This window comes from Anomalospiza imberbis, chromosome 13 (assembly GCF_031753505.1).
Source record: "Anomalospiza imberbis isolate Cuckoo-Finch-1a 21T00152 chromosome 13, ASM3175350v1, whole genome shotgun sequence".
Classification (NCBI taxonomy): Eukaryota; Metazoa; Chordata; class Aves; order Passeriformes; family Viduidae; genus Anomalospiza; species Anomalospiza imberbis.
The window spans coordinates 13,999,057-14,021,298 of record NC_089693.1 but is presented as its reverse complement, the minus strand read 5'-3'; the positions used below and the strand labels follow the sequence as shown (position 1 = coordinate 14,021,298).

The window sequence follows — 22,242 nt, the reverse complement described above, 5'->3', positions numbered from 1 at the left end:
AGTTTCCAGTTCTCTGGGTCCGGAAATTGCACCAGACCTACAAAACAAGCAAAAATGTGAATTGGGGGAGGAGGGGCGCCAAAATAGGATCCCAAATTAGAAGCGTGACAGACAAATTTTGACTGATTTACACTCTGAAGAAATTGAGTGTTTTAATCATAATTTTTTAAGAGTTCGGGTTTTTGAATACAGATTAATCATTAAATTAGGTAAAATATTCGCCAGCTTCACCATTTTTTTTAAACGTTTTGAAATGAGAACGAAATGAAGAGGTTGCTTGATAAAAGCAATAAAACTCATGGACCAGCCAAAAAAAATCTTCGTGAGGTGCCACCTTGTGCCTGCGGAGCGCCATGGCCGGACCTGTGCGCAGGGCGGGGCCGCGCCGGGGCCGGGCAAATGCCGTAGAATTTGGGAGGGAAAAAAGCCGGATTAGGGCTCTAAAAATCTCTGTGTTAGCTGGCACCTGTCTCTCAGAACACTGCATCCCGGAAAGGGAAGACAAGTATTGTTAAAACATTTAAACTTAGTCTTTCTCCCTCAGAAGTGGTGCATTTGAACAGACTTGGGAGGGGCCAGTTCTGATTTCCCAGCTGTGCCACGTGCCCAGATGGCGTTTGTGAGCCAGCGTCGTTCCTTTCCTTCTTTTCCTCCTTTCCTTCCCTTCCTTTCCCTTCCTTCCTTTCCTTCCCTTCCTTCCCTTCCTTCCTTTCCTTCCCTTCCTTTCCCTTCCTTCCTTTCCTCCCCTTCCTTCCTTTCCTCCCCTTCCTTCCCTTCCTTCCTTTCTTTTCCTTCCTTCCTTTCTTTCCTTTCCTCCCCTTCCTTCCCTTCCTTCCCTTCCTTCCGCCCCCGTCCCTCCCAGCGCGCAGCAGTGCGAGCAGTGCCCGTGGCGGCGCAGAGCTGTCCCTGCTCAGGCGGGGACCGTGCCCAAGGGCGCTGGAAGTCCCGAGCTGCGGGGCATCAGCCAGCACATCTCGGCACTCCGGGGCGCATCGAGTGATCAGCTGCTCCAACACTCACCTGCAACGATGCTGCTGCTTCTCTCATCAGTGCGCAGACCAGGGGAAAGCTCCCAGGAATGGGAATGCTTCTCATCTTCGTAGTCTGCCGAAAAACATTTTCTTTTAGGTTCATTAAAAATTAATTTTTATGTTTTTGTTTTTAAAACATTAGCGCAAATTTGGCTGCTCTTGGCATTTTCTGTGTGTATCAAAGTTTCTGTTCTCTTTTTATTTTGTGATTTGTATTTTTTAGAAAATATAGATTTTAATGCAATTCCAGCCTCAGGGAATACAAGGGGAGTAGAATTTGGTGACATGAAGTGCTGAATTAGTACAAATTTCAGAAATATCTGAAATGTCTGTACGCCTTAGTTTGAACATACGGGATCTTTATTAGGTTTTATTATATTCTATATACATTCTTCAGCTCAGAGTAACTTCAGCAATGGCAACTTACCATTACTAAGCCACATTTGCCAAGAGCACTGATGTTTGTATGCTGTCAAGAGAAGAATATGGATATACCAAGGCTGTTAAACAACTAAAAATGTGACTATCATTTATTAAATTTGCTCTTTATGTATAACATAACTATGTTTGTCTTGAAGATAGTTTCCATAAGAAAACGTGCAATTTTTTTTTTTCCTGGAAAACAAAATATTATTGAACAACCTGCATACTAAGGATTATATTAAAATTTATGATGGTTTACGTGGTACATCTCTTATTTTTAAAAAGTATTATTCCCATAGTGAGTTTCAATGTTAGTCAGTAATGTCTGACAGTAAGTTTTAAAGGCAGAAAATAGAGTTGTGCCTTTATATGGACAGAGAGCTGATTTCCTGATAGTACTGATGAGCTTGTATTTGTACAGAATTTATCAGTAATTAACTCCAGACTTTGGCTCAATTTGAAATGTTTTATGCAACTGTGAATCCATGGTGTTTCAAAGGTAAGAATGTAGGAATCAGAAAAACACCCACTTTGCAGAAATGAGAATCCAAATTCTGTGGACTTCTGTTTGCAAGTGTGAGTCCAAGAGACATGTTGGTTTTCCACGTCCCCATCCTTCCCCAGCTCGTTCTCTTTCACTCTGATACTCATCGACTGTCAGATTATAAATGGAAACAAAGTCTTCATGCTGAATCTAAGCAAATGCCCCAACCCTGTTCTTCAAGAAGTCTGGGCAGGATTTTAATTCTTGGCTCTGACCCATAGTTTGGTGTGTTGGAGTGTGAAGTGACCCATTCACTTCTAACAAGTGCTATGAACGCAGGGCAAGGGGATCAGTTTGTAAAGACTACCTACAGGATGTGGCATTGTGGTGGCCAGAGAATAATCCAAGGTTGGAAAACACAGAGAAATCACTTCCTAGTTTAACAGAAGTCTTTTAAATATTGCTATAAAGCAGAAATCCAATGACTCCTGAGTTAAGGACTCAAAGCATACTGGCAAATTGCCTGATAGGGCAAGTAAGGACATCTCACAATCCAGGCTTCACAATCCTTCTTAAACAAGAGGGAGCAGCAATTTTTTGCTTTCTGTCATTTGGTAAATATACAGTTCTCAGATGTAACAGTACTAAGTATTTTATTGAAACTTTCAGACATCAGCCTGCACTCTCCATATGTTCAGGGTTTTACAAGCTGTTTCCATGACAAAATGAGATTGATTCTGGAGCCAGATAGTTAATTGGTTAAGTCCATTTTATTTACCAAAAAAATGTAGGCAAAACACTGTTTTCTTCAATACAGTAGACAGATTCCTTTTTTATGTTTCCAAACCTTCTTTTCCAAAAACTACTCTGTTTATAAAGCTTTCTCTGAGGAAGATGGTTCCTTCACTAATTTTTTGTTGTTGTTTGTTGTTTCTGGTTTTCTTTCTTAATTACATTTCATTCATTAGGACAAGAAGACCTTTTTTTTTGCCATATAGAACGTCTAAATCCAACCTTTTAAAACACCTGTTCATTTCTGCTGTCTTCTGTAAGAGTGAAACTCTTAGGTAGCCTATATTTTGCATGAGATACTAAGCATGGATCAATAGCTAGGATAATGTCTACTCTCTGTATCATTCATGCACATGGTGGAAAGTTGCTATAATCAGGAGAATGTGTTCCTGATTTTTGTTGTTTGGTGGGTGTTCTCTTTTTTCCTTCAGGATGAGTAAGACAGGAAATAAATACTTATCCATCCCCTGACCAAGTGGTAAACTAGAATGTGCTTCACAAAGGGATGAGTATTATCCAGTTTTATGGAGGGAAAAGCTGTTTGTAATGAAAGGATCAGGACACTATCTGGCCCAGCTGCAGTTACTCTTCAGAAGCGGAAATTGCTCCGTGTATTTAGACTGTCACATCTTCATAGAGCCACTAAAAGAAATTATATTTTATATGTGCAGATAAAGTCCACACTTTTTAAATTGCGTTAATTGATGCTGAGAGTCAACATTTGAGTTGTTCCCTGACATTTTGGTGGCAGCAGCTCACTGACATGCCAGCAGAGCCGGCGGAAGAGATGGGAGCAGGGGCGCGGGGCCCCGCCAGGCTCTCACTCACCTCGGCGGAGGTAACGTGCAGGGGCTCAGCCTGCACACACAGCCTCTCTGTGGGAGGCGCCTGCCTCCCTGTGCCTTAGCTGGGCTGGGCCACTGCTGCCGGTGGTATCCAAAGCAGCTGAGAGAAAACCTGGACTGCGGCTGCTGCAGTCACGCTTGTTGTGGGCTCTGTGGAGGAGCCAGGACGGAGCAGCTGCCGCTTACCTGCCCTCCCTAAGCAGCAGCGCTGCATCACAGCCTGCGTTTAGCAACTGCTGGGAGACAGGGACAGCAGGTACAGCGACTTCCCGTAACTTTAAAGAGCACTGTTGTGTGTGAAAAGCCATCTTATTTCCCATTCAAAAAAAGAAACGAGAATTTCCTAATTGCTGAATATTTCTTGTGGAGCAAATCCAAACATAAATCACCCCATTATTGATCACAGTGGTGTAATTGCTATTGTGGAGAGGTTAATTTTGGATTATTTAAAATTGAAATAATCTACCCTCTTTGACTTTCCAGGGTTTTATACCAGCAGACACAGAAGTGAATTTCAGGGAGGTAATTTTTCACTCATGCTGTTTTCTGTGAAGCCCAGATCAAAGCCTGCTCTGGAAAATGGAGTAGGCCAAAGCCACAGAACCAGCTAAGGTCTTTTCTCAGCCCCTTGTTTCAAAGTCCGCTTTGAACACTTTTTTTACCTCATCTTTTTTACCTCATCTTTTCCAGTGTGGAAAAGATGTGGTAAAACCTGTGTGGAACAGGTTTTCCAGAGAAGCTGAGGATTCTCCATCCCTGGAAGTGTTCAAAAGCAGGCTGGAAGGAGCTCTGAGCAACCTGGTGGAAGGTGCCCCTGCCCATGGCGGGTGGTTGGAACAAGGAGATCTCTGAGGCCCCTTCCAACACAAACCCTTCTGTGATTCTATGAAATACAGAACATTATTTCCCATTCTGGTGAGCAGTATTGTCTCTTCAGACTGCCTCTGAAGAATTTCTCCATGACTTCTGGAGCTATAACTCTGCCCTGCAAAATTTGAAAAGAATAAGTACTCTGGTGTTTTTAGTTTTTAAATCAATACCTGATGCTCCAGATAATCTAAGTTCTGCATAAGATACTTTTTTTCAGTAATTAATAATGGACTGTGATATCTAACTGGCTGTTAGAAATCCATTAATTGAAGTAAAATGGTTACACATTTATCTTAAAATTTAGGGGAAAATAATGCATTTCTTGGCAGAATTTTAAATAATTAATTCTGTAAAAGTAAAAAGGGAAGACAGAGAGTATAATCATTCCTTTAAACTAACCTCTCCTGGAAAATTCTTTGCATCACCATTCAGCTGATTGGAACTGTGTGGGAAGAAAGTTTTTATTTAGAAAGGTGCAGCTGAAGGCTCACTTTATGTGCTGATAGGTGAGTAGTTTTACTGAAGTGAAGGCAGCAACCTCTTAGACCACTGTAGCTCATGTTACTTCCCAAAGCCTACAGAAACCCCTCCATCTTCCACCCACTGTGTGCATTACGGAACAATCAGGGAAAGCAAACAAAAAGTGCCTTCAACTAGTAAAATCCTGCAGTATTTGTTTGCAATAGATGGCCAGCTCCACATCTCCCAGGATAAGTTATTAAAATTATATAAAATTATATGCTCCCAAGTAAGGAGCACCCAGTTCTTCATAGGTCTGCCACTGGCTGCACTGATAATCTACAGAAGGCCACACTATATGAGATTTTCTTGCTCTTTCTTTCTAATTCAAATGACAAAAAATAGTTTGTAATGAATATGGTAAACAGAATGGTTTTGTCAATAGCACAAAGACTGAATTAGATTTTACAAAGAAAATCTGGTTGGCAGTTATGTAAGACTATTTTATGATGTTTGTTTATGACTTGGGAAAGGAGCAGAGTTTGGCAAGGAAATGTTTTGTCCTAAATCCTGGCAAGCATATTCATATGCCAAAAATGCTGTTATGTCTACTTTTCATTTTTCTGAATTCTGTAGACAGCAAAAAATACTCAGACGTGTTTGTGGACATTTATTCTGTTGTGACAATGTAGATTCATCATGCGAATATGAAATCCAAGGATTACAAATTAGGTATTGCAGCTATTTCACATGTACATGTTGGAAACTTAAAAGTATTGTCAGTATGCATTCTGAAGAGAAAAATGCACAATTAAGTAGAAATGCTGCCTTGATTTTCCTTTCACTTATGTGAGTTTTGCATTAGTGCAACCTTAATGCTTACATTGGGCTTACTCTTGATTTATCACATTGCAAATCAAAACAGCATCAGGTCTATATGCTTTTGCAGACTTTCACTGATTTTTGGTAGGTTGCTGACCTAGTTTCAGAGCCATAATCTTAGGAGAATACTAATAAAATTATCATTTCCAAAAGTGTCTCAGTTCCTTAAAGACATTTTGCATAACTTATTTGGCACCTTGGCTGTTTGGTGCTGTGGGTTGCAGTCTGCTGTAGACTAATACAAATGATCTGCAAAGAGGTGGAAATTAGGGTTGTTTAGAAATTTGAAATTGTATTTACTAAACATGATTTTCTTAACTGCCTTTGCAAATACATCAAGAGCCTCATGATAATGAGACTAAGCCTTACCATGGTTTTCTAGATGGCCATAAACAGAAGCTGAATTGAAGCAATTTCGTCTCTCCTGGAGCACCTGTAGCAAAGTTCAGTGAGAATGACTCCTAAGACAGATCTACATAAACAGTTTTAAACACCTTCCCATACACTGTATGAACAGCTGCCCCCAAGAATATAGCACCAAAGTTACCGGAACAGGTATTTCTAAATTATCACTATTTACATTATATTTTTGTTTTATGTTCTTAAGACATGAAAGACAAAGTCCAGATTCGTAGTATAATAGGGGTTGAAAGAAATAACAGGTCCTTCACAAGCAGTGCAAAACTTTGTTAGAACATTGATACTTCACATCCTAACAGCATTTGGGGGACATCACATGTAGGTTAGACAGTTCACAGTCTGGGGTCTAAAGAAGCTGACAAGTATTCCTTGACGATGGTTTTAGTGCATAACACATCTCAACTAACCAGGCTCAGGAGCACAGGAATTTTATGAAGTCCTGGCTTCTTCTTCACCACTTCAGTTGCAAGAGCATTTGCAGTGTATTTCATTCTGATGGGCAGTGGATAATTCTGTCCTCTGCTGTAGAATTCCGTCTCTGTTAGTGATTTTGTAGTGAGGAATGTCCAACCTTTAGCATCCAACAAAGAGCAGTGAAAATTATATGTGCAAGTATTTTAACAGCTTGTGTAGCAGCTGGCAAATGATGTGTAGGAAGGTTTGTTCTCTTGACTGTGTATGTGCTAAATACTTACTGGTTCCCACCTTTTAAATATGAAATACTAAATAATGGAATTTAAAGAAATAGAAGCTCTTAGGAAAAATGTGCTTTTGTGTAATATATGCCTCATATTTCATTATGCAATGAGGATACACCTCAAATGTCAAGACTGCACTTAAAATTCATTCTTCACTCCCACACAAGGTATCAACTTGGACTCCATGTGAATCCAAGGGCTTTCATACATATTTTGAAAAACATTAGCTGACCAGCTGTCTGTAAATAGCAAAGGAATTGAGTAACACATCAGTAGTAATAAAACTCCTATCAAATATTTGTATTAATCAACTTTAAACTTTAGCATGTACATGAGTCCTGTAGTGGAAGCCCTAATAATTATTTTCTACTACATGGACAGGAATTATGAAAATAACTTTTAGTGCATGGTCTAAATATTTTAGTACCAGTAAACAGGAAATGTAGCAAACAGAAGAAAGTACAACTCAAGAAGCCATACCTCTAAATTGAGTTTATGATGAAATAATTTTGTATCAAAGTAAATTCTCATATATTTCCAAAGGGAAAAAGCAAGAGCCCACATCCCAATTCTGTAATGGATTATAAATGGAAAATTCTGAAATTAACATTTCAGAATTGCTTGTGTTAAAATTTTAAAGCAATTCATCATTGTATAGAGAAAACAGAGTTTCTAATAAGTTATTTAACAAAACATTGAATGCAGAAATTATTCAATGAGAGTGTTTGCTAATCCCCAAAATGTGTCTCTGTGAGCTACACCATAAAGGTGTGCCTGTTTCAAATCCTGTTTCCTGCTGTTCCTGAACACTCATTTGGATTTCCTGGACTGACTTTGGACATGACTTTCTCCTTGCCTTTGTCTGGCAGTGTCTGGCCCATTGATGGAACAGCCACTGTCCCACAGCTCTGCTCTGCTGGCCCCAAGAAGCTGCCATGGGGCCCAGTCCTGTCTGCACTGTGGCTGCTTACAGCTTCCTTCACTAAGCATCCCTTCTCTTACTGCTGACAGGAGATTCTCGGAAAAGACTTAGGGAATTTCTAGAAAGCAGGAAAAAAATAATTGAAAATGGGGAGAGAAGAACTAGAGAGCACCAGGAATATCCCCAGAAAGCAGCATGTGAATTCCTAGAACACTCTGAAAATTGTGTAGGAAAAATTCCCAGAAAACAGACAGGACATTCCTAGAAAGTATCTGAATTTCTAAAATGTAAGGGAACCCTAGAAAGTAGTGGGAAAATTTGTAGGAAGCAGTGAATGAATTGTTAGAGAGCAGAAGGTGAAATCCTAGAAAGCATCAGGAATATGGATAAAATGGACTGATGTAATTACCAGAAAACCCTAGGAGAAATCAAGAGAGTTCTTCAAGTGTTAAGGGTTTTGCTGAAAGCTGCAGGAAAAGTGCCAGAAAATACCAGCATTGTTTAAAGATCCAGTTATCCTTTTAAATCTTCAGAAAAAAAAAAATATATTTTTATACCTTCAAGCACCATGTCTTGCTTGTTTTGAAAACTTGATGCTTCCTTCTGGCCTTAAACAGTCTTCCTTTTTATTGTCTTATTGCAAATGTTCTCTCTTTCATCATGAGGAATTGTAATTTCACAGTCAGCAGCTTGTGGTTTTAGATTAAGGAGAAGAAATTGAACTTCAAGAAAAAAATAACCTTGCTGTCATCCAAATCTTCTTAATGAATAAATAACAGGGAAGAAGATAAATATACAGGCTCTCAGAAGGCTCAGTGAGAGTTTTCCATGAGAAGTTACTGATTCTTAGTGAATCACATCAATCTATTAAGATATACTTTCCCCTTTTCAGTGTATAATACCCTGGCTTGCATGCAAAGTACATGACTAGTCTGATTTGAAATTATTTAGGAGGATGCCAAAAGAGTAGTCATGTACAGATACATCTGAAGGGAAGATGAATCTCCAAAGTAGTGCCTGCCAAGACCTGAATATTTGTATCTATTTCTATGAAAGTTCATCCCTGCCTTTGCTGCCCAGACTCCTGTTGGCTGAAATGTTTTTCCCTTTATTCCTGCATGACCCAGCAGCTTGGACTCCCTTCCCCATCTCTGCCAGGCCCTACTCTTGCTTGTGCTCTTCCAAGCACAAGTTTCCCTAGTGTGGCAGCACATTTCTCTCTCTCTCTCTCTCTCTCAGGATTTTTCATAGAGGTGCACAGAGAGAAAGAAAGAGAAAACAATTTCTATTTCTGCTCCTTGTTTTTCTCATGTGGAATGTGTTTGGAGAATTGTTTACCTGGGGTGACTGCTTGATTGGATTCTGGTGAGGATTGTTTGAACCTGACGGCCAATCCAATCCACCTGTGGCTGGACTCTCCCGAACAGGGTCACCAGCTGTGAGTTAGTTAGATTTGGTAGTTAGAGAAAAAATGTATGTAGTGTTAGTATCTTCCTTTATATGGCATATTTATGTATTATAGCATAGTTATAATAAAGAAGTCATTCAGCCTTCTGAACTGATATTGGACATCATATTTCTTCCCATTGGGTTTGCCTGCATTTTACAATACCCTGGCTCAGTTTACCTGTCTGCTTTCCCTTTCACCCAGAGCTCCCCAACCACTGGGGAACACAGGTAGATTTGGGAACCAGAGACACTGGGTACCTGGGGGTAACTAAACGGGAGGATACCTCCTTCGGGGAGAAATCCATTTCAACAGGTTTTGTACCTGAGCAGGCCCTGCGGGTTATGCTAATGGGAACATTTCATAAATAAATATTTATTGGCCAATCTGATAATCATATTTTCATACCAGTGATGGATGAATGCACCATAGGCCTTGACCTGGCTATAAGCTTTTAAAATGTTGGCCATATTGAATAGTTACAAGCAGGCATATGAATCTCTTGGGGCATATTCCTTCTAGATAGGAAGTTCTCCATTGTAAATGGTTTAAATGCTTTAAGGCACCAGACTTTGAATTTAGCCTTTACAGCAAATGCATCTGGTTAATGTTAAATTAAAACACCCCAGGAAATCTGTACTTTTCACTGTATTTGTTATTTATGTAAATTTTTGGAGAGCATCCATTGCTCTAAAATCAAGTTAATTGGAAACAGAGTAAGAAGCATGAACACAGTCCCAGCAGAACGTTCTCTGTATAATGCCGAACTGTTAATTTTTATTATTTTTTTCTAAGGCATTGTCCAGATTTCCATCCTGTGAAATCTTCAGATGCCTGATGAAGGCACAGTCTTTTACACTGAATCTCACCTTTTTTCCAAAGATTATTCCTATTCAGCAAATACTATGTAAACATAGTAAGTCAAGGTGACATAAAGCTAAGTCTGTGCTCTGGTGACCTGGGGCTTTGGCCTGCATTTGCAAGGTTTTGGGGACATGCAGAGTTCATCTAAGGCCACAGATGTCTGTTGATTCACTCATCTATGGCCCATGGAATGTGTTTCTCTAAAATATGACAAACTACCAGGCAGGTCTGTGGCCTCTCTGTGATGTTTCAGTGATGCTGAATTCTGACACAAGGCTTTGTAGATTGCTCCCAAGTTTAATAATAGGATAGCTCACTACATGAGACCATTTTCCCCACTGCAGATTTGTGTTGTTTTGTCAAAACATTTTCCTGCTTGGCTGAAATTTGGCTGAACTTCTTTCAGCAGAAAGTGGCCCAACATGTTTGCCCAGAAAACCCCACAGCAACATCAACAGCAGGCAACTGTGGCTAAGGATACAGAGAAATTTAAATTTACTAAAATTTAGAATATAGAATTTACTAAGATCACTGAGCTTGCTTTCAGTGGTAATAAATATCTCTTGGCTATTTTCTTCCTCCTTTGGGTGAAATTGCTTTTTCTACACTGAAATGCTTTTGCCAGCCTAGTTATATTGGTTTTAAGTTCAACAAATACAGGTTACTTGCCAGCATAGTGAGGCCAGCTCTGGCTCTAATGTTGTGCACACCTTAAGCACAAAGGTAACCAGCTCTGTGTGCTCAAACTGTGACAGGTGCTGGGGTATTTTGCTCAAGGCAAACTCAGGCAGAAGAACAAACCTGTGGCGGGGGTTTTTGAGGACTAAGATCTCCTGTGTGTAATGTGCCACTCAACTAGCAGAATTGCTTGAAAATCTCAAGATTCTCTGAGACAACCAAAAGTTGGTTTTAAAGCATCATAAAGTTTCCCTTTCGTAGGCCATGGTGATGACAGCAAGGGAGGAAGTTTGGCTGCAGGACTCCTGTGACAGTTTGCAAAAGCTAATTTGCAGAAAAAGCAGATTTCATGGGAACGAGATTTATTTGCAGAGAAGGGCTTTTAGTCCGTGATACTGGTTTTGAAATATTTGCAGGGCTGAGACCTTCCACATGCTGGAATCAGTAATTACTCAGCCTTCAGTTGCTTAATCAAAAATTATAAATAGTAGTAACAAGTAACAGGATTTGTACTTTGTGATGGGAACAGAAAACTTACCTCAGGACAGCCCAGCCCCCAGCTGGGGCAAAAGGCTGGTGTGAGTAGGGTGCCAGCCAATTAATTGCCTTGGCCAATTAATTGCAGCAACAGGTGGGGTTCATAAGCTCCAGCTGAAGCCGTGTTGATAAGTCTGTGTCACTGCTGAGACCCAAAGAGTGTTGTCAGCCAGGTTTGTGAGGAGTGTGGTGTTGTCTCTGGAGAACTGCAGCTTTTTTTTGGACAGCAAATCCTGCTCAGCTGCCTGAGGGACCAGGTATGTGCATTCTGCCAAAGGCTTTAGCGCTTCCAATTTTAAGAATTTTTGCTCCAAGTTTTCTTCCCTCCCTTTTGGCCATAGCTGCATCTTGTTACCTTTGCGTTTTACCAAGTATGGCTGGTCAGGCTGGAAAAGCAGAGAGGGGGTCTCCTGATTTCACCAAACAACTGTCTTATGGGGGTGTCTGCTTTGTGTGTCCCTGGGTTTGTATGGCCTCACAGCTCTTTTGAAATACATGACAAATTTTGAACTTTTTCTTCAGAAGTTACCACAGTTTTAGGGATCCCTGTCTTTCCCTCTAGGTCCTGCAGATTTTACCAGGCACCTGACTCTTTTTTGTGGCTTGCCTTCTGTAATATGGGCACTCAAACATTGAAGACACATCTCTATTTTCTTCTCACCCTTGCTCTTGGATAACAGGTAGGCCTTTAAAAAGTGTCTGCATTACTTCATTTTTAGTCGCAGCTTGGGATAAACTTTTCATTTCATGTAGAACAGACAGTACTTGATTTGTAGTCTTGCTTTTGAAGAATTTGAAAGAATTCAAGAGTAAGCTATAGGCTAGTCTTTAGAAATCATTTCAAACTAGGAAATGAGATATAAATTTGTATCACTTGTAGTTCAAAACTGAATTGATTAGGTCTCTTGAATTTGAACTCAAAAAGACCTGAAAATTAAAATCAATTCATAATCCTGAAAGTACTGGTTGGGTGTTTTCCCCAGTGAGAGAGTGAATGTGGTATTTGACAGTGTCTTGGAGGAGGTCAAATATGGTTTACTTATATATGAGGAATTAAGTAAACTGTCAAGATTTTCTGCAACATGTTTCACTGAGACTAAAACATGTCATCATGTCCTTATGGGCTGATGTTTATAAAACAAATACTTTCAAGTGAGGACTATATGCTGAAGGTTAGCTGTTAAAAATGTTTCTCTCTGTTTATAGTTTTCGAAATCTGGCTTATCAATGGGAATGCTGGCAACTACTCTAAGTATTGCACATTTCCAAAGAGTTTGACGGAAGCACCCTGTTCTAATGCATTCTTTACTGCTGACGGTGTTGGCTATTACCATGAGATAAACAGATTAAATATTGACTCCATAATTTTAGTTGCCATGATTATAAGTACACCACTACTGAAGTGTGCAAGTAATTCATGTGAGTCTAGATCAAAACAGTCTAGAAGGAAAGGAATGATCAGTTATTCTTGAAATGTGCAAATCCCCAAGAAAGTTCAGTTATATCTAGGAAGTATTGAGATAGATAAAATAGGTAGATGTTTTATGTGTGCCCAAGGAGAACTCAATTCAAAACTTGCTAAAATCAGTGAGCTTGCTTTTAGTGGTAATAAAGTCCTAAGTTATTGAACTGTATCAATTCCTATAGCAAATAGGGGCCTAGTCAATCAATTGTGACTGCAGTTCAAAACCATCACTCTACAGTCGGCTCCAAATGGTTGGGCAGATTTTAGGGAACCTAAACATTCTAATGCATGCTTTGAATTTGGGGATATACTCAATTTGATATGACTGAAGTTCTAGAGTACTGTGTTTATTTTCTGCTATGTTCTTCAAACCATGGGTAAGTATATTTTTGATAACTTGCAGAATTCAGAGAATTTTGGAGTATGTTTTCATACTCTTACATGTACTTCAAACCATGAATGTTTGCTTTTAATTGCTGTTATAAAAGTTAAGGCAAATTTGTGAGAATGACTGTGATTTGATTTGAGTTTTAAGTCTTTCTCTGAACATAAGGCAAACCAAAACAAACTTCTGGATCACAAATATGCAGGCTGCATTGCACCATCATTTTCAGCTTTCCTGGGAACTTATTAATTTCTGATTATTCCTTTTGTCTAAACATAATTTTCTATCAAGTAATAAGCAATGAGCTTGATATGCTGCTTCTCATAAGCATATGCTTAAGTGTATACATAATTCCTTATTGGTAGAGGGGACTGTGGAAACATTGCTCTGATTAAAAATCATGAGCTGATAAAAAAGGAATTAGAGTGACAAGAAACTTGTGGTCCCACAAGATCAAATACCATTTGTAGCAGCATTGGGCGATGTGCTAAGATTTTACATTTATATACAGCTTCTGGTATTAGTCTGCACAATTAGGCCACCTTTTCTCATGGTATAGTCCAGTCTTTTGATAATATTTATGTTTATAGTGCTCCAAAGATGACAGGGATATAGAATGCATGTCTCAAGTGAGCTCTCTTCATTGCCTGGTTTACATAATTTTTATTCTCTTTGGTCTCTGGAAGATATTTTCTGGCCATGTGTTATTGCTTAATTCAGTGCCTTTTTGATGGGCTTGCTTTGCAATTCCTGGGCTCCTGAATTTGCTTATTGTAACACCTATATATAAACTGCCTAGAAACTAGAAAATGTCAATACATTGACATATTTTGAACAGTTTGTCTTTCAAAGTGGAGAACACATGTGGTGTTCATGTTTCCTCTACTGTTTTAAGGCAACAACTTCAATACTGAGAAGATACAGAGTTTGCAAGGCTGGTGGTGAGGCAATTAATAGGGGAAAAGTGTAAAATATCACATGGTAGGCTTTAATTCTATTATCAGAGGCTCAAAAGAGGAAAATTTGACCACATTACAGTTGTAGTATTCTCTTTGAAGAATTGAACAGGACAATATTTTGGTTTATTGTGGAGCTTTCTAGTGAATAAAAGACATATAATGCTAGATGAAGACCTAGTTTTAAGTCTTCTTTAGTAGAGCCCATAATTTTGGCCTAGCTATCATTTCAACAGTCATGCTTCCATATGCTTCATTCATGCCAGCAGCCTGCTGTATTCCTGCTGCTTTGTATTTAGTCTATTCTGAATGTGGTTATACAGAAAAACATCACTCGGGGTTCATTGGAAAGTGCTTTTTTCCAGAACAAATATTGGAAAAGAGGAAAACAATCATGTGTAAGTTTCCATAACTTGGCTACAAAATTCAAAGTGTCATTGCAATTTGTCTGTGCCCATTAGAAATCCTTATCACAGCTCTGCCTGGTGGCTGTCTCCACCATTTTGTAGAGTACTTTTGCAGTATTCTGGATATGTAAATCATTTTAAGGGGCTGTTCTGTTTTTCATGGGCAAACCTTGCCTCTCTAACTTTTTGGCCCTTCCGCACTGCAATAGGAAAAAGTAGTTATCCCTTAGGAAAATCTCAGATATTGACCAAGGAGTAAACCATTAGCTCAGGTCATTGCTGACCTGAGGTATTCTGATGTGCTCTTTCAGTAATGAGCATTTGCTTTGCTGTCAAGACTTTATTAAGGTTCCCAGGAGGACAAAACAACCAGTCAGTTTAACAAGGTGCTCCCCAGCTCACTGAGGAGCATTTAGGCTTCACATTCCAGTATGGGTCACTTTGCCATGTTTTGGCTCCTTCCCTGCAGCTCCATTAGCTGGCAGCTGGTGGTGTAGTGGAAGCAGCCTCTTACCCCACAGCCTCTTGCATAGAAGGGAACAGCTACCTTTGTATCTTTAAAATACTTCCAGACTGGTGGCACTTCTTTATTATAAGCACAACAAATAACCTAAAAATAGAGCTACAGCTGGAATGTGAGCTATTCAACATGAATTAATGTGTTAGTTAAAAGTCTAGGGATTTTTGATGGTCTTGTGAGATACACGTGACCTTTTCATGAAGCTCCCTAGAGATACTAGTCATCCTGTCCAAAAGCAGCATGAAGTTTTTCAGGCATACACAAACAATGTAATTAGGGCACTTTGGGCCTGGTAATGGGGTATGAACACTGTAGTCCTGCTCAGATGGCCTTTGCAAATATACTACAGTTTTCCAATATTGTAACTATTGGTACAATTACTGCAAGGGCCTTATATCTCTGGATATAACTAAGTTTTGTGCTTTCAGTGTAAAATGTAAAGAATAATTTTCTTCTTTTAGTAAGATTGTGCTACATGCTTCTCCAGGTAACAAGGAACTGAAACTGTGCTGGGAGCACAGTGATCTCCATTTACTGGAAATCCATCAGTCACCAAAACCAGCCTTCACACTCAGCATTAGTTATAAACTCTATTATATTAGCATTCTCAGAGAGATCAGGGACTGCAAAAATGGTGCAGGTTAATATATCTCCCTTACAACAGAGAGCTGAGTTCAGGATCGAGGATTATGATGGGGTAGCACAGGAAAGCTGTGGTCATTATCATCCCAGGACTATGGGACCTCATCATTGTGCTTAGCATCACACAAACACATAGCAAAAAAATGTCCTTACATCCCAATTATTGTCCTCACCACTTGGGCACAGAGGACCTGAGTGTCCCAAGGGTGCCGTTTCCTATGTGCATTGCATTTGCTCACTCCATTTCACATTTACTCTGCTGCTGACTACAGCGACACTTCTGTGAAAATACAACAGACCTTATTCTTACAAATTACTTTTTTAAGAGCTGTTAAGATTTTCAGAATGTCCTAATTAAGACATTCAAATAAGCAAGCAGCCAGATGAATACATAGTCCATGTATTCAAGACTGAAATAAACAAAATGTTCAGAATTAATGTGATCTTGCAATACTCATCACACTTACAATGTATATTTTATGTCAGCATAATATTTCTCTAGCATTTCTAGCCCTGTCGCAGTCTTGAAAAAATAATAAAGTAATGGTGATAAACAGCATCCTGTCCAAATGAAACTTAAGAAGAGGCTTTGCTTAAAAAAATCTACTAGTGAGTATTGGGCTATTATTAATTCTTACAAGTGCTTTTGATGCACAACAGATAAAATAATCTAGATAGTGCTGCACTGTTGATACTCTGAGAAAAGTGTTCTTTAAAGGGCTGCCTTTCACCAGGAATTGCTCTTTGATGGGTTATGGCAACAGCCTTGACAGCTTATATTCACCTCTTCTCTGTGTGTCTTAATACCTGTCAGCCAGAGATGCTCAGCAGACAAGTTACACGCCTGAGGTATCTCCTTATGCTTAAATGCTACAATAGATTTTTTTTTTTTTTTTTTTTTTGCAGTGTAGGATTTTATCTGGCTCTCAAAACAACTGGACACCTTTAGTCAGCACTGAACCCCTCCTAGGTAGGCTGGTGGTCCTCTTCATCCATAGCAGTGAAGCTGAGGTAGCACTAGAGCCTTTGTGCAAGACACTGCTTTTGATAAAGCTGCCCTACAGAATAAAGGGTTGTTCTGACAGTGAAAAACTTCCCAAAGTCACTGTAGGAGGAAGGTTTGTGGGATGAAACCCTCCAGAGCTGACTCAGCTGCAATTTTTTTAGAAGCCTGGTGTGTGACACTTGGACTCCCACAGCCCAACACACCACATGCCTGTAGGGAGCATCTCTGTGTATACCAGAGCAGAGGAGGGAGATGATCATGAAGGAAGATGTGTTTATTATCAGACCAAATAAGAGCACACAGGAAAGGACTTCCTTTGTATTTATTTAAAAATAAATATTGTAGAGTTGGAACATAGATGAACACTTTCAGGGGCATCAGTGAAAATGATGACAGTAGCAAAGTTCATAGCCAGACACTGTGATATTACAAATCTATTAAGAAAAATATGTTTGAGAATAAAACAAGCTAGTTATTCTTGAGTATGATTATCTCAGTCATGGTAACATTGAGACACCACCAGAGAGGCTCAGGTCATAGTTCTTTTACAGCTTTTCACTTTTTCACTTTTCTAAGCTGTACACAGCTGCTATTTGGGCATGAAGTTTCTACATGTGAAGAGAGCTTCTGACACTCCTTGTTCTAGCTGTACTCTGAAGTTCACTTAATATCTTTTAGGAATATGTTTGCCTCTGGCTTTCTAATTGCTAATGAAATTACCTGAAGCCAGATGTACAAAGAACTCTGTTCAGCCTAAACACTCTTTCCCATATCTACAAGGCAAGCTGATTGTGATTTATGCATCATATCCTGTAATACAGTGTTTCTCAGGGTCAGTCTTTTACAACAAATAAAATCCACCAATACCTGAACCATTTCTCTTGTTCTAGGATTTCCCTAGCAGGAAATCCAAATCCTGTGTACTGTAGATCTGCCCTAGTGAGATAATTATTGTTCTGCCAGGTTGTTGTAAGCAACACATCTGATCAAAGGCAAGGGAAAGGAGTATAATTGTCATGTGAATTGTTGGAAGTCCAGTTTACTGGCAGTATATGTTTTGAAATTGCATGGAACTACATGTATGTTGAAATCTGCCTCAATTTTGATTTTTTTGTTCATGTAAATGGAATATTTTGTGTGGGGTCTGATGCTGAGTGGATGTGAAAGACTTATGCAAGACAGGAACCCAAGAGAGAACCAGAGGCTTGCTGCCAGTTGTATCAGAAAAGCAGGTGAAAAACTTGGAAGAAGAAAAGGCTATAGGTCCATTTTCAGGTGTGGTGAATATTTTAGGTAGATTTTAGTTGTTTTAAAATGTATGGTTGACTTCCTGTGTTGAATTTCAAAGAACCACCTGTGATAGCAAATGGGGCTTAAATTGGCTTCCATTTTAAGGCAGGGTTTTCTTCTTGTGTCAGAACAGATTGAAATGTGTGTGTGTTCATATCCATATTTTGTTCAGCCATCATGTATTTTCTTGGATTAGAAGCCTCTGAGGTGCTAAGGGTATTTGCATATATGTTACATTTGCAAATGGCCTGTGACTTTGAAGCATTCATAGCTGTGAAGCCAATGTGGTTCTAAATCAAAGTTTTTCTGTTCTGCTTTCCTCCTCCAAGACTTGCTGGAGGAGCCTTTGCACTTGCTGTCTCCCCCGAGATTCCGTGGAAATCTGGCAGCTGGATTCAAATCTTTTTATTTGTATTTCTGATAATTGTTCTACAGTGCAAGCATCTTCAGAAACATGTTGATTCTATACCCTGAAAAACATGACCCTCCAGGGGAATACACGTGTATGGGATGAAATTCCCTCTGCCCTGGAGCCAGACAGGCTTCCTGCCTTTGGTGGCAGAGTGGTTGTGTAGCAGAAGTCTCCTGCAGAGTGCAGCCATCAGTTGCTAATGTCTTGAACATCTGAGATAGAAGTTTTTATCTTTATATTGTGCAGCTTTAATGGAAAGGTCCATGCTGCCTCTTTTGAGCAGTTGCAGCAGAGTTCACAGGACTGGAAATTGAGTGAGTTATACTGTGCTTTCCCTCTTCTCTCCTGAGATCTCCATCTTCCCCCTCTGCCCCACCCTTGATTTTTTTTTCCCCCCTTGTTTCAATAATTGAAAGATCTTCAAAACATCAAATTTTGTTCTTCAGCTATGGAAAACACCACCACCACAATTTAGTCCTTTTATTCTAAAATAAATTAATTTTGTAAGACTACTTAAGAGGCATTAACAAAACACCTGCCTCTTTAATTTAGCAATGCTTGCTGCCAAGCATGTGCTGCTGCTTGGGCTTCATGTTTGTTATCTGATGCCTCAGTCATGCTACAGAAAGTGTTGCATCTGTTCAGTTCTGGCTGGGATTGTTCATTTCCTTCTATTCAGATGCTGACTTTTCAAGTCTTAACATATTGTTTACTTTGCTGCTTTTTCATTCACAGCCGTGTTTATAGTGGGAAGGCAGGCAAGGTTTCCTGAGAAGAGTTGTGCAGTGAAACAAAGTACTGTTATTTCTTCACCTATTAGACTATCATGTGCCTAATGCTGAGGAAATAATAGTATGAATGTGCTTAAACTGGTCCTCTTAATGGTACTGAGAATGTCAGAATTTGCACCCAAGATATACATGTGTGTCTGATAGGTGATCAGAAATCATTGCTGATACAAGCTGCTGGTTATTCATATTCCCTATCTTAGGGAAGGACGGTGTAGTCAGCAAAGAGAGAAAAATTATATAAATGTGTCGTGTCCAGCTTAGTACTACATGGATTTCTCTAATATTTGATTCAAATATACAAAGAAACTCCAAAGAAACTCCAGTAAAATATTAACCCACTACTTTCTTCTTTGAGACTGTGCTGTTAGAGTGCGCAAACAAGCAAAGGCACTAAAACTTACAGAACAATAATTAAATATATTTGTTTAACAAGTTGTAAGTGCAAATTAGAAGACAAAAATCCAAAGTAGTAACTGATGGGTGCTACATTTTCTTTCCTGGATGATCCTGATTTATTTTTATTAGTGATTTGAAAAAGAAGTCTTTTAAAATTGTGCATGTTTTAAAGAAGTATTCTCTGATCCAGAGGATTGTACTAAGCAGAAAAAGAGCAGCTGTTACTGGAAGTTACAGTTAATTGTTGTATTTTCCAGCACAAGGTTGTTTGGTGGGAACAGTGGAGAAAAAATGCAAGCAACTGCCAAAAAAACAAGCATGTGAGGTGAAACTTGAATTTGCTCTCATGAGAACTTTCTAAGATTCATAAGTAACTGAGGAAAGCAGGCTGTATTTAAATCTCTGGAGATGTATGTGCTGTATGGAGACACAGCACAGCACACAGTGTTGGCAGAAGAAGGGAAGGAGAACAGAAGGTCACAAAGACTGATAAGATAGGAGGGTAAGGCTCATCAGGATGGATAGAGGATAAAATGCCTGCTGCCACCTCATATACTTTTGGGGGGGGATTGTGTGTTTGTTTGGGTTTTTTGTTTGTTTTATTTTGTGGCTCTCAGAGTAAATTTGAAGCCCCTATCCTTTCCCTGGCTCCCACAGCACAGGTTTTCCTGTGCTTTTTAAGTGAAACAAGAAAAGCATGCCTCTGTTACAAATCTGTAGAGGAGAAGATGGATAAATTAGCCAGGGGCATTTTGTGAGCCCTGCAGGCCAAATCTGATGTGATATATGTATGCCTAAGAGCAATCTCTGAAAAGGGACTTCAGCAAAATACCCCACCTGGGCTCTGGCTGTTGTTAGAGCAGTGGGAAAGCGGTGGCAGAAAGTGTCCCTGGGCAGGCTGAAGGAGAGAAGGGCCTGGCCAGGAGGCCCTGGTGGTGTGGGTGCCTCCTGGCCTGGCACTGCCCACTGCTCTGCTCTGGCACTGCTGCTGAGCCACAGAGGCTGCCACAGGGGCTGTGCTCTGGGAACCCAGCTTGTTAGTCCATCTGTTCTTCCAGCACAAGGCTGTAAAACACTGTAGGTCATAAGAGGCAGCTATTTATTTCCTAAGTCTTTAGGTGCCAGAGGGGAGATTTCTTTTATATGTATAAAAATAGCATTGGAATGCATTTATTAGGAATTGACTGTATTTATTTGGAACCACAATATTTGAACATCCAGATCCACAGACAAAACTCCAAGAAAGTACAATTTCTGCCATACTCTGAGCTCAGTTCTCTGATCACTTATCCTTGCCTGTATTGCCACCCATTGTGAATAATTTCACTGACTTCAATGAAACAACATGCAATAGCCAACTTTTAACTCAGTACCATTTGCAGCTTTCCAAATTACTCCAGTACTAAGTTTAGCTCTAAAGAACAAACACATTGCTCCCAAAAAGAACAAACACAAAATGAAAGTTGAACAATACCCTGAAATTAATTCCTTTCAACATTAAAATCAAGACTGATTACTATTAACTCATTAATCAAAACATCTTTCAGCTAGAAAATTTGTTGCCAACTGTTATTATTACTAGTTTAGCGTAAATGTGACCACTGAATATCAGTTGATATTAGGAAATTGCATAGTTCATGCAAAGTCAAAATACTGTTTTGTTTCTTATAAAACAGCTAATGTCTGTATAAGTTTATGGAATGAGGTGATTGTTATTGCTCCCATTACATTATGGAGATACTGGTCATGGTTTTGTAGTAAAGAATCAGCTGAGGTTTGTCCTGAAAGCTGGAATTCATTCCTTGAAATTTAAATTGTCAATCAGAGACAGGTCTATAACATCTTGTTACTGAATGAAGTTCTGTCTTCTGTGAATCCAGGATGAATTGTGATATTAATACCATGTGTCCCCAAAGAATTTACAAAATATTGAATGATTAATTAAAGATTAAATTCTTTAAGCAAACACAGAATTGACAACAATTTGAGAGCATATTTAAGACATTGTTATGCTATCGCACTAGTATGTCACTGCTTAAGATTTGCATGTTAATAAATTCAGGCAAGTAAATGTCACTCATACAGAAACTCTGTGCATAGGAATGGCATGAGTAGGAAAAACAAGGTTTTATGTTTTATAGACAGAACATGTTGTGATCAAAAAGATTTTGAGAAAATGAACAACTTTATGTACCTTGGCCAATGCACAGGCGTACAGTGAGTGTGGGCTAGTCCCTGAGTAGGCTGTATAAATAAACTGTCCTTTTCTCATTCCTGACCTGTATTCTCCTTTTCCCCATGTGTTCCATGGTGGATTGAAGAAGCAATATAGTGATGCATATGGAGCCTACTGACTATGCAAAATTCTAACACAAGTGATAACCTGCCCCTACCATTTTGGATAAAATTGGTTACTTTTGGTTAATTAACTGTTTGTTTTCTGCACAGATATTTCACATTAGATGTTGCTGTCAGTGGAAGAGCAAGTGCTTTTCAGGGCTGAGGGCAGCCCTCAGACTGGTTCTACCTCTGTAATCCTTCTGCAGACATAGAAGGTTGGCAGCCACCTGGGAGGGCTTGTGCCCAGGGATGGCCAAGGGGTGAGAGATAGCACTCACTG

General features: G+C 39.4%; 1 long non-coding RNA gene across 3 annotated transcripts in view; it reads left to right on the top strand.

Annotated features, from left to right (window-relative positions):
* The window catches only part of LOC137482018 (uncharacterized), a 113,914-nt gene that overhangs the window by 63,197 nt on the left and 28,475 nt on the right, over nucleotides 1–22,242 (top strand). Inside the window, exon 1 of one of the 3 annotated variants that reach the window (XR_011003832.1) lies at nucleotides 11,633–12,032. The exons of 1 other annotated variant lie outside the window; for it this stretch is intronic. This is a non-coding gene — a long non-coding RNA (uncharacterized lncRNA). Of the gene's footprint in view, nucleotides 1–11,632; nucleotides 12,033–22,242 lie in introns of those variants that run through there. One more of the 3 variants, XR_011003833.1, reaches the window with a different exon arrangement.